At 47.4% G+C, this 9,264-nt stretch overlaps 1 long non-coding RNA gene across 1 annotated transcript in view; it reads left to right on the forward strand.

The window, feature by feature from the left end:
- Positions 1-8,250, forward strand: part of LOC144771483 (uncharacterized) — a 160,019-nt gene extending 151,769 nt beyond the window's left edge. The window contains exon 3 of the long non-coding RNA XR_013599306.1: positions 7,084-8,250. This is a non-coding gene — a long non-coding RNA (uncharacterized LOC144771483). The remainder of the gene's footprint in view (positions 1-7,083) is intronic.
- The last annotated feature ends 1,014 nt before the right edge of the window (positions 8,251-9,264 follow it).

Here is a 9,264-nt window from a genome sequence, read left to right on the forward strand (position 1 = left end):
TGTAGGACCCAAGGGTCCTCTGTAATCTTTCCCCAATTCTATGCATACTACAGAAGTATCCCCCATAGATCTTGAGGGGATGAAGGCATTTTGCTTACCAGAGTTTCCTTCTGGGATGTCGTTGGCTGCTCTGCCGGCTCGGTTGCTCTCTCGGCTTTCTGTGCCCCTGCTGAGGTAGAAGGTCCCCTGTCGGCCTTCATTCCAGCCATTGTTCCTCTTGAACTGACCTCTAGAGGAACCTCAGTAGTATGGTCAGCCAGAGGAGCGGCCTCTGTGTCTTTCTGGCCCCTGCAAAAACCTTCCTAGAAAAAAATCTTTTTTATGGAGGCTTGCACCTTCTTGAGGTCAGAGAAGGTTGTTACAAAAGTATTCAGCTCCTTGATGAAAGGGTCCCCAAATAGGTTACCATGTGCTATGGCCCCACCCCAGACTTAGCCAGTTTTCCCAGCTTAGGGTCGATCTTAATGAGAAGAGATCTCCTTCTTTCCACCGTCAGTGCGTAGTTTGCGTTACCGAGCAGGCAGATAGCACTCAGTGCCCAGCCGGCCACTATCTCTGTGGGCATAAGAACCCCAAATTGCTAAGAAAGCTCTGCTATTTGAATGATTTGGGTGATAGGTCCAATTACATCTAAGAGTTTGTCCTGGCAGGCCCTCCAAGATCGATCAATGCCCTTCTTAGGGTCTCACATATGTTTACTAAAAAAGGTGCATAGTTCATCGTCTATGTCAAGGGTGGCCGCTACCTTCCCTTTCAGTGATAGTCTTGGACAAACTCAACCTGAGACTTGCCCTGACATCCTTCTCCAAAAGATGGTGGATTTCGCTGGTGACATACTCTGCAACTTTTTGGTCTGGGGTCCACTCGGCTGACCTAGGATGATGCATGTCAGATGGGTTGAACATGTCTGAATATCCACTGTCTCCTTCTGGGGACTCAGAGGGATTGTATCCAGGGCGCCATGGTCTGCACCACTTATTTTCAGGTGTTTATAAAACTTTGCCGAAGCAGTGTTTTGCGGAAAGGCAATATGCAAATGTGGGCTACATTTTTTTATCATGCCCTAGCCGATTTCTAGTCCTAATCCAACCCTGCATTAGGTCTCACGTTACTGAATGTTTGAGCTATTGCCGTTGCATTATTATTTGCAACGCCAAAAGGTCAAACTGTCCCTAATGCAAGACCTACTGCACTGCAAATGCTTGTCATTACTGGCACTGCTCCAGACACACCCTTGGCCATTGAAAAGATCCCCAAAAAAAATTATGCCTTTTCAAATGAACGCTCATCACTCCCGCCACTTTTGTTGTCACATGTCAAGCTCATGCTTGCAGGGCGAGGATTCCCTCGTCCGTCCTCACGGGCCAGTCATTCAGCCCTAACCCCTCCCGCCCTTCAGAAAAACAAAGGGGGATATTCTCAAGACCGTATGATAATTATCGCATAATTAGCTTAATGCAGCTCTTCACATCGCAGTCTATCACGGGAAAATAACACTGTGTTAACGTTGCATTCTCAACACGGCGGTACCATGCGATACTCTCACGACAACGCGTCAAATGTCCGCGATAAGGTAATCGGGATGGCAATAAAAAAGTAAACCCCAATGCGAAAAAAGTTGCGATGGTCCAACCAAATAAAAAAATCTGTGATAATATTCCCCAATCCTGCAACTCACACATGTCAGGTGGGAAAATCACTATAAAAGTTGAAAAAAAACATACAAACAAAAGCCAAACAACCGCGAAGCACAATGGAGGGAGCCGGAGCAACCAGAACCCCACAAGCCCCCGGAAGACAAGCCTAGGACGTCGGGGTCAGGGAAGGGCAAGGACAAGAAGAGTAGGAAGAAGCGTTTCAGTCCGCAGGAAAACAGGATCCTGATAACGGAGGTGGTAGAACACCATCAACTACTGTTCGACACCTCCACTGTATCATTGGCAATAAAAAATTAAATATGGCAATCCATCGTGGACAAGGTGAATGCAGTCGGAGTGCTGAAGAGGACAATGGAATAGGTCAAGAGGCGCTGGAATGATGTGAAGCGCAAAACCAAGCAGAAACTCGCCAAAAAACAGAAGGCAGCAATGCAGACGGGAGGTGGGAGTCCTGCACCACAGGAGGAGCTAGACGAGAGGGAGGAAATGGTGTCCACAGTCATCAGTGGGGAGACGGTGGCAGGAGTTGCGGGACCGGGCACTGCTCAACATGACCAGACACAACAGGACCAGGGTGAGTAATGGCCAAGAATTGAGGGTACGGGGGGAGATGGGCACAATGGCACACATGCACAATTAAGGGCCCGATTCCGATCTCGATCGGAAGGGCACCGAATCGGGTTCAGCATTAGCGGATCGAATCGGAGGCTGAATTTCCGTCTGGTTCATACACGGGTCCGGACGTCGATGTACGATGCGAACAAGCTCAAAATCTCCGTCCGAATCGTTTCCGGGTCCCAACCGCTCCGTACAACTCGGCCGTAAGCTAACCGTGGTGCGCAATGGAGGCTAATTCCGACCGAGCCAGTACGATGCTCGATTCGGACATCCGGATTGAGTCGGAGCTGCCGGCTCACTGTAGCTCCCAGAGTTGAGCTTTGGGGGTCCTCATCGTAACCCCTGTTACCCGCAGCCTTATGACTCAGACACAGAGGGAGACCCATGGGTCTCCTCAACACAGGCAGGTATGGTGCGGATGGCACCAACGCGTACCCACTGTAGGGGGCGCACTTGTCCACAACAAACCCATTCAGTCAATGGGAGTCCATGTATGCATTGTACGATCGGCTCCCATTGACTTCTATGGGAGTCCGACCGAACCGAGTCCTAAAGCATATGGCCGCATCGTACTCGCTCGGCAGGAGTCCGAATCGGTCGTAAAACACCCCGGATCCGGCTCGGTCGGAGTGCTTTCCAACCAAGAACGGAATCGGCCCCTAAGTAGAGCACATCTTCGGACAAACCATGCCCCAGATCCCCAACTCCCACCAAGAGACCAATGTACCCAAGTATGCAACATCTCCGCACTGTATAAGCACAGAAGTCAAAGGCACACCGCATGAAAGGGTGAAGGGGCAACACAATCAGAGTTGCAGAGGTGACTCCCCCAAAATACAGCACACAGACATTACATGCAGAGCACATCAAAATTGACAACAAAGTGGTACAAACAGCAACACGTCCACAACAGAACAGAGGACACAACTGGTCCTGCTTGTGTGTCGAAACTTTTACAACAGAACAAGGGAACCCTGAAGGTATGCCATGGGGACCTTGGGCATTATCATATTCTACAAAACAGTGGTCCCTATAAATGGACAATGATATACAAGATCAATAATCATACACCTAATAAGTGATATGTCTTTTGTCCAGCCGGCAAGAATTTTATTTTTTCAATAAGTTGGATTTCAAAGCTTTTTGAGAACAATTAATGTCAAGCAGGCACAGCCGTGACCCTCAACATACAAGACAAAACAACGAAGCAGGTGGCCAAAAAGGGCAAAGCAAAAGAATATATGTCTGTATACTTGTAGTCAGTGTAACAGACTTAAAATTGTTTAAAACACACCATTGCATTTACTCATTATTACATTAATGTTTTGCATATGGGGTTGTTATGGTCGAAGACGTTTCGATGCCTTTTTACATTTAGGGCCTCATCATCAGGACAAGAAATAACAACATTGTTGTCTTGAACATGAATTCATAGCACTATGCCTTTTTGTTACATTTACTACACATAAGGTGATTACATTGGAAAAAAAGGGGGGAGGTAAAACCAGAAAATTGACATGAATAAAAGGCATGTTACTTTTGACCTTATAATAATACCTGAAGTGATTATAAACGGCGAGTGAAGAGGTGTTTTATAATTATGCATGAAGTGATCACTAACGGCGAGTGAAGAGGTGTTAGTAGCGGCGGTTACGTGATCATTAACATGAATAATAGGCATGTTACTTTTGACCTCATAATAATGCCTGAAGTGATTATAAACGGCGAGTGAAGAGGCGTTTTATAATTATGCATGAAGTGATCGCAAACGGCGAGTGAAGAGGTGATAGTCGCGGCGGTTACATGATCATTAAACAGCGAGTGAAGAGGTTAAAATCACGGCGATTGTGGGGCGTGCATTGAAAGGGGACCGCTGTGGAATTGGGGTTTCGAAACAAGGGACGGTACCGGCGTAGTGAATATGCTCGACTGATGCCCGAAGCAGACGAGAAAAATTAAAAAGTGTTTTTTTTTTTTACAATCGGTTCTTTATCATGCTCGCTGGTCGCTGACGTGGTGTGCACATTATATTCTCCTACGTGAGGTAGAACGTTATAATCAAGTGATAGTAGAGCCCTCCGTGAGGTGAATTCAAGTGATCGGGTAAAGCGATCGGGTGCAGGTTCACGGAAAGGATTATTTAAAAAGGACCTACGTGCAAGGTTTCCGTGTGGCCATGGTCTCACAAGTCCTTACGATAGACAATTATTACATGAGCCTTCTGTGGAAAGGTACAAGTATTAGAAAGGGGTTCCAAAATGCCGTGTTGGTAAATGGAGGGAAGTGAGGGAAGGGCTGGACTAGTATATTTACCTAGTGGGATGGAGTCGTGGAGAAATAATATATCTCCAAAACGTGAGCATGAGAGTGAGCACGGTCGCTCAATCCGTCAGTCTTCGAGCACAATGGCTGAACCTGGAGGGGGGTGGGGGGGAAGGGTTTGTGGCATTGGGTTAGTCTACCAGAAAGCGATGTTATGGGTAACCATGGTGACACCCCTGGGATAAAGGGCTAACTTACTTGCTGGACTCGGCAGCACTGTGGCAGTTACGGCGGTCCGGTGTGCTGTGATGCCTGGTACCTAGGGCAGTCTATCTACCTCTTGGGTAGTGGAAAGCGCGAAAAGACTCAACTCGGTGTCTAATGAGAAAGGGAGTGTCCGCGGCGGCCATTTTGAAGTGGTGAAGTAATCCAGAGTGAACATGCAAGTTCAGAGTGCAGGGGACGGCGTAAGTGACTTTCTAGGAATACATTCCTTACAGTATCAAAAAGTAAAACTCCGAATTGGACAGCACCGTAGCAAGATCAAGTGCAAAACGGCAAACGCACCCCTTGTAGAACATTTCTCAGCAAAAGGACACAGTGAAAAAGACCTTATTTGGACAGTGGTTACCATCATCAAACCGCCCCCTAGGGGAGCAGACATATCACAACTGCTAAACAAGAAAGAACTCCACTGGATCCTGAAAACTAACAGTATTCGGAATGGCCTAAACCGTCTTGAAGACTGGACCTCCCTGTTGTAATCTTTGTAAAAATGCATTAATTTTTATTGATACTGTAAGGAATGTATTCCTAGAAAGTCTGGTAGACTAACCCAACGCCATAAACCCTTTTTTTCCCCCCTCCAGATTCAGCCATTGTGCTCGAAGACTGACGGATTGAGCGACCGTGCTCACGCTCATGCTCACGTTTTGGAGATTTATTATTTCTCCACGACTCCATCCCACTAGGTAAATATACTGGTCCAGCCCTTCCCTCACTTCCCGCCATTTACCAACACGGCATTTTGGAACCCCTTTCTAATACTTGTACCTTTCCACAGAAGGCTCATGTAATAATTGTCTATCCTAAGGACTTGTGAGACCACGGCCACACGGAAACCACGCACGTAGGTCCTCTTTAAATAATCCTTTCCGTGAACCTGCACCCAATCGCTTTACCCGATCACTTGAATTCACCTCACGGAGGGCTCTACTATCACTTGATTATAACGTCCTACCTCACGTAGGAGAATATAATGTGCACGCCACGTCAGCGACCAGCGAGCATGATAAAGAACTGATTGTAAACCCCCCCCTTTTTAATTTTTCTCGTCTGCTTCGGGCATCAGTCGAGCATGTTCACTACGCCGGTACCGTCCCTTGTTTCGAAACCCCAATTCTACAACGGTCCCCTTTCAATGCACGCCCCACAATCGCCGTGATTTTAACCTCTTCACTCGCTGTTTAATGATCATGTAACCACCGCGACTATCACCTCTTCACTCGCCGTTTGCGATCACTTCATGCATAATTATGAAAACACCTCTTCACTCGCCGTTTGCGATCACTTCATGCATAATTATAAAACACCTCTTCACTGCGTTTATAATCACTTCAGGCATATTATGAGGTCAAAAGTAACATGCCTATTATTCATGTTAACGATCACGTAACCGCCGCTACTATCACCTCTTCACTTGCCGTTAGTGATCACTTCATGCATAATTATAAAACACCTCTTCACTCGCCGTTTATAATCACTTCAGGTATTATTATAAGGTCAAAAGTAACATGCCTTTTATTCATGTCAATTTTCTGGTTTTTCCTCCCCCCTTTTTTCTCAATGTAATCACCTTATGTGTAGTAAATGTAACAAAAAGGCATAGTGCCATGAATTCATGTTCAAGACAACAATGTTGTTATTTCTTGTCCTGATGATGATGCCCCAAATGTAAAAAGGCATTGAAACGTCGTCGACCATAACAACCCCATATGCAAAACATTAATGTAATAATGAGTAAATGCAATGGTGTGTTTTAAACAATTTTAAGTCTGTTACACTGACTACAAGTATACAGACATATATTCTTTTGCTTTGCCCTTTTTGGCCACCTGCTTCGTTGTTTTGTCTTGTATGTTGAGGGTCACGGCTGTGCCCGCTTGACATCTAATAGTTCTCAAAAAGCTTTGAAATCCATTTTATTGAAAAAATAAAACTCTTGTCCGGCTGGACAAAAGACATATCACTTATTAGGTGTATGATTATTGATCTTGTATATCATTGTCCATTTATAGGGACCACTGTTTTGTAGAATGTGTGTAGAAACTGGCAAATCACATTTGGCATTGTAGGGAAATTGCCAATGTACAAATAAAAACACACATCCATGATGTTGTCGAAGTGTCCACTGTCCAGCATCACACAGATAGCTGTTCCCAAACAGTCACAATGTACATTGTCATGCAGTCTGAATGTAAACATGTACAATGCGTCAACAAACATGTGAACACAATGTTAAATGCATCTCTTCTTCACATTGCAGAGGGAAATCCAACACCTCCTGCAGAGCAGCCTGAACCTCTCTTCTCTGATGACGAAGAGGACCACCACACCTTCGACCCCAACGCCGTCCCACAGCTCGTGGAGAGACTCCGTACCCCACCTCCAGGAGCAGAGCAGCCTTGCTGCTATGAGGAGACCCCACCCCATGCACAGACCACACAGCAGGCAGCACCCATCACCACGGCTGCCTCACTGGACCCCCACGAAGAACATATGGCCTTCCAACGCCGTGTGTTGGGGTGCCAGGAGAAGGTGGCTGAACAGGTGTGGGTGGGGTTCGACCGCATGGCAGCCAAACTAGATGCCATAGTGGGTGTCTAAGTCCCATCCGGGACCACTCACAGTCCCTAACGGACACCCACAGTCCGCTCCATGCTCTCCAACGAACCAGGGCTGCCATTGCTGGAGTCCTGACTCAGAGACAAGAACAACTGTCTAGTCAGAGTGGCTCTAGCGATCTCACCCGGGAGTTGGGACACATGCGGAGGATCATGGAGAACATGGAGAGGATGCAGGTGGAAAGAGCGGCTGCCACGGCTGCATACCAGCGAGAGGTAGCTGGGTTCCTCAACACCCTAAAGACTCTCCTCATGGCATTGCTGCCACAAGGCCTGGCGCTGATGCATGCTGCTGCTACCACTCCATTCACATCTCCAGCCCCTGAAGTGTCAGTGCGACACAGTGCAACAGACATTCCATCTCCTGGCCCCTGAGGTATCACTGCCACACAGTGCTGAATACAGAACACCACCACCCACACGTGAGGCACATGTAACAGCAGAGAACGAAGATGCGGATGAATCTGTCTTCATGGTGAGAAGGACGCAGTAGCATTCATCTCCGCCATATGGCCTTTTTTTGCTTGGTTCTACCCTCTGCATCATCACCTTCCACTGTCCCCTGATACACTCTGCGACACTCACCTTGGACCTCGACATGGACTGCCATATACTGTTTGGTCTTCAATGACACAGTAATCAGCCTGCTGACTGAGCTCTTCCCCTTCCATTGAACTTGTCATTCCCTGAAGGACTCTGGCTGGCCCTCCACGGGCCAACAATGTAAAGTGGGGTTTGCATGGTCCTGTACTGTTCCAGCTACAACACTGAATGTGCATTAAACATTCATATTCACACAGATGTGTCATGTCTATGATCTTTCAAGTGTGGAAGTATGGATGAATATAGACTCAGTGCTTTCCACTTACATCCATGTTGCTCATGTTGTGGGACTTGGGTCACAGGGTGACACATTACGGATTGCAGTCCGGGTGGCGCGGCACTACAACAAGGACACACGCATTAGTTACTTCATTGTTCAGCCCAGGACGGAACCACACCCAGCTCTCCGGGGTCATTATTCACACCCATATGCCAGGCCAGCCCACTCCGCTTACGCTCACGGGGGGAGACAACGCTACATGTCCCAGGTCTTCCCTGTGGTGATCTGCTGATCACAGGTCTAGTTGTCAGCATGCCACAGCCACTCCCTCACGGCTGGCTTACACCCACACCCCACCCATCCAGCACACGTATAACAAGACATGTAACCGTGCCAATAAAACGGACCGGGCACAAGTGCTGGATGCCATTTCCTCTCTCTATCTGGGTGTATCGGTGTGGGTATTATTTATGCATGAGGGCCTAGGGCCCTGCCACTTCACATTCCCCAGTGCCGGGGGTGACATGATGGTATCCGCACCACGGAACGTAATCATAAAGGGTCCATGATTTGCGGGGCACAGACTTGGTGGCACTGGATACACTGTGGCCGGCACAGGCACACCGCCACGAGACGGTGACTTTCGGTGCACTGAGGTAGGGGCATGTAGTAGGGTAAATGTTCCTCTTCTTACCCTGCTCTCTCTTTCTCCTCGTTGTTCAGTCTGAGTATGTATGGAATGTTGAGTATGTCATGGAATGTTGACCTGTCTGATGTGAGTCAGTTGGTGTCAGAAGGCTGAGCAGCTAGGAGGCTGCTCCTGGTGGGGCGTACTTACAGGCCTTCTTACCATCTTAGCTATACTTAATGCTTCTATAACTTGTACCTGAATAAAGTTACGTCTTGGAACCACAACCTGGCCTCCTGTGGACTTTCATACTATGACATTTTGGCACAATCTGGTCTTCAAATTTGAATGCGTGGATTCAAATTCTATGGA

The sequence above is a fragment of the Lissotriton helveticus genome, chromosome 8 (genome assembly GCF_964261635.1).
Source record: "Lissotriton helveticus chromosome 8, aLisHel1.1, whole genome shotgun sequence".
Classification (NCBI taxonomy): domain Eukaryota; kingdom Metazoa; phylum Chordata; class Amphibia; order Caudata; family Salamandridae; genus Lissotriton; species Lissotriton helveticus.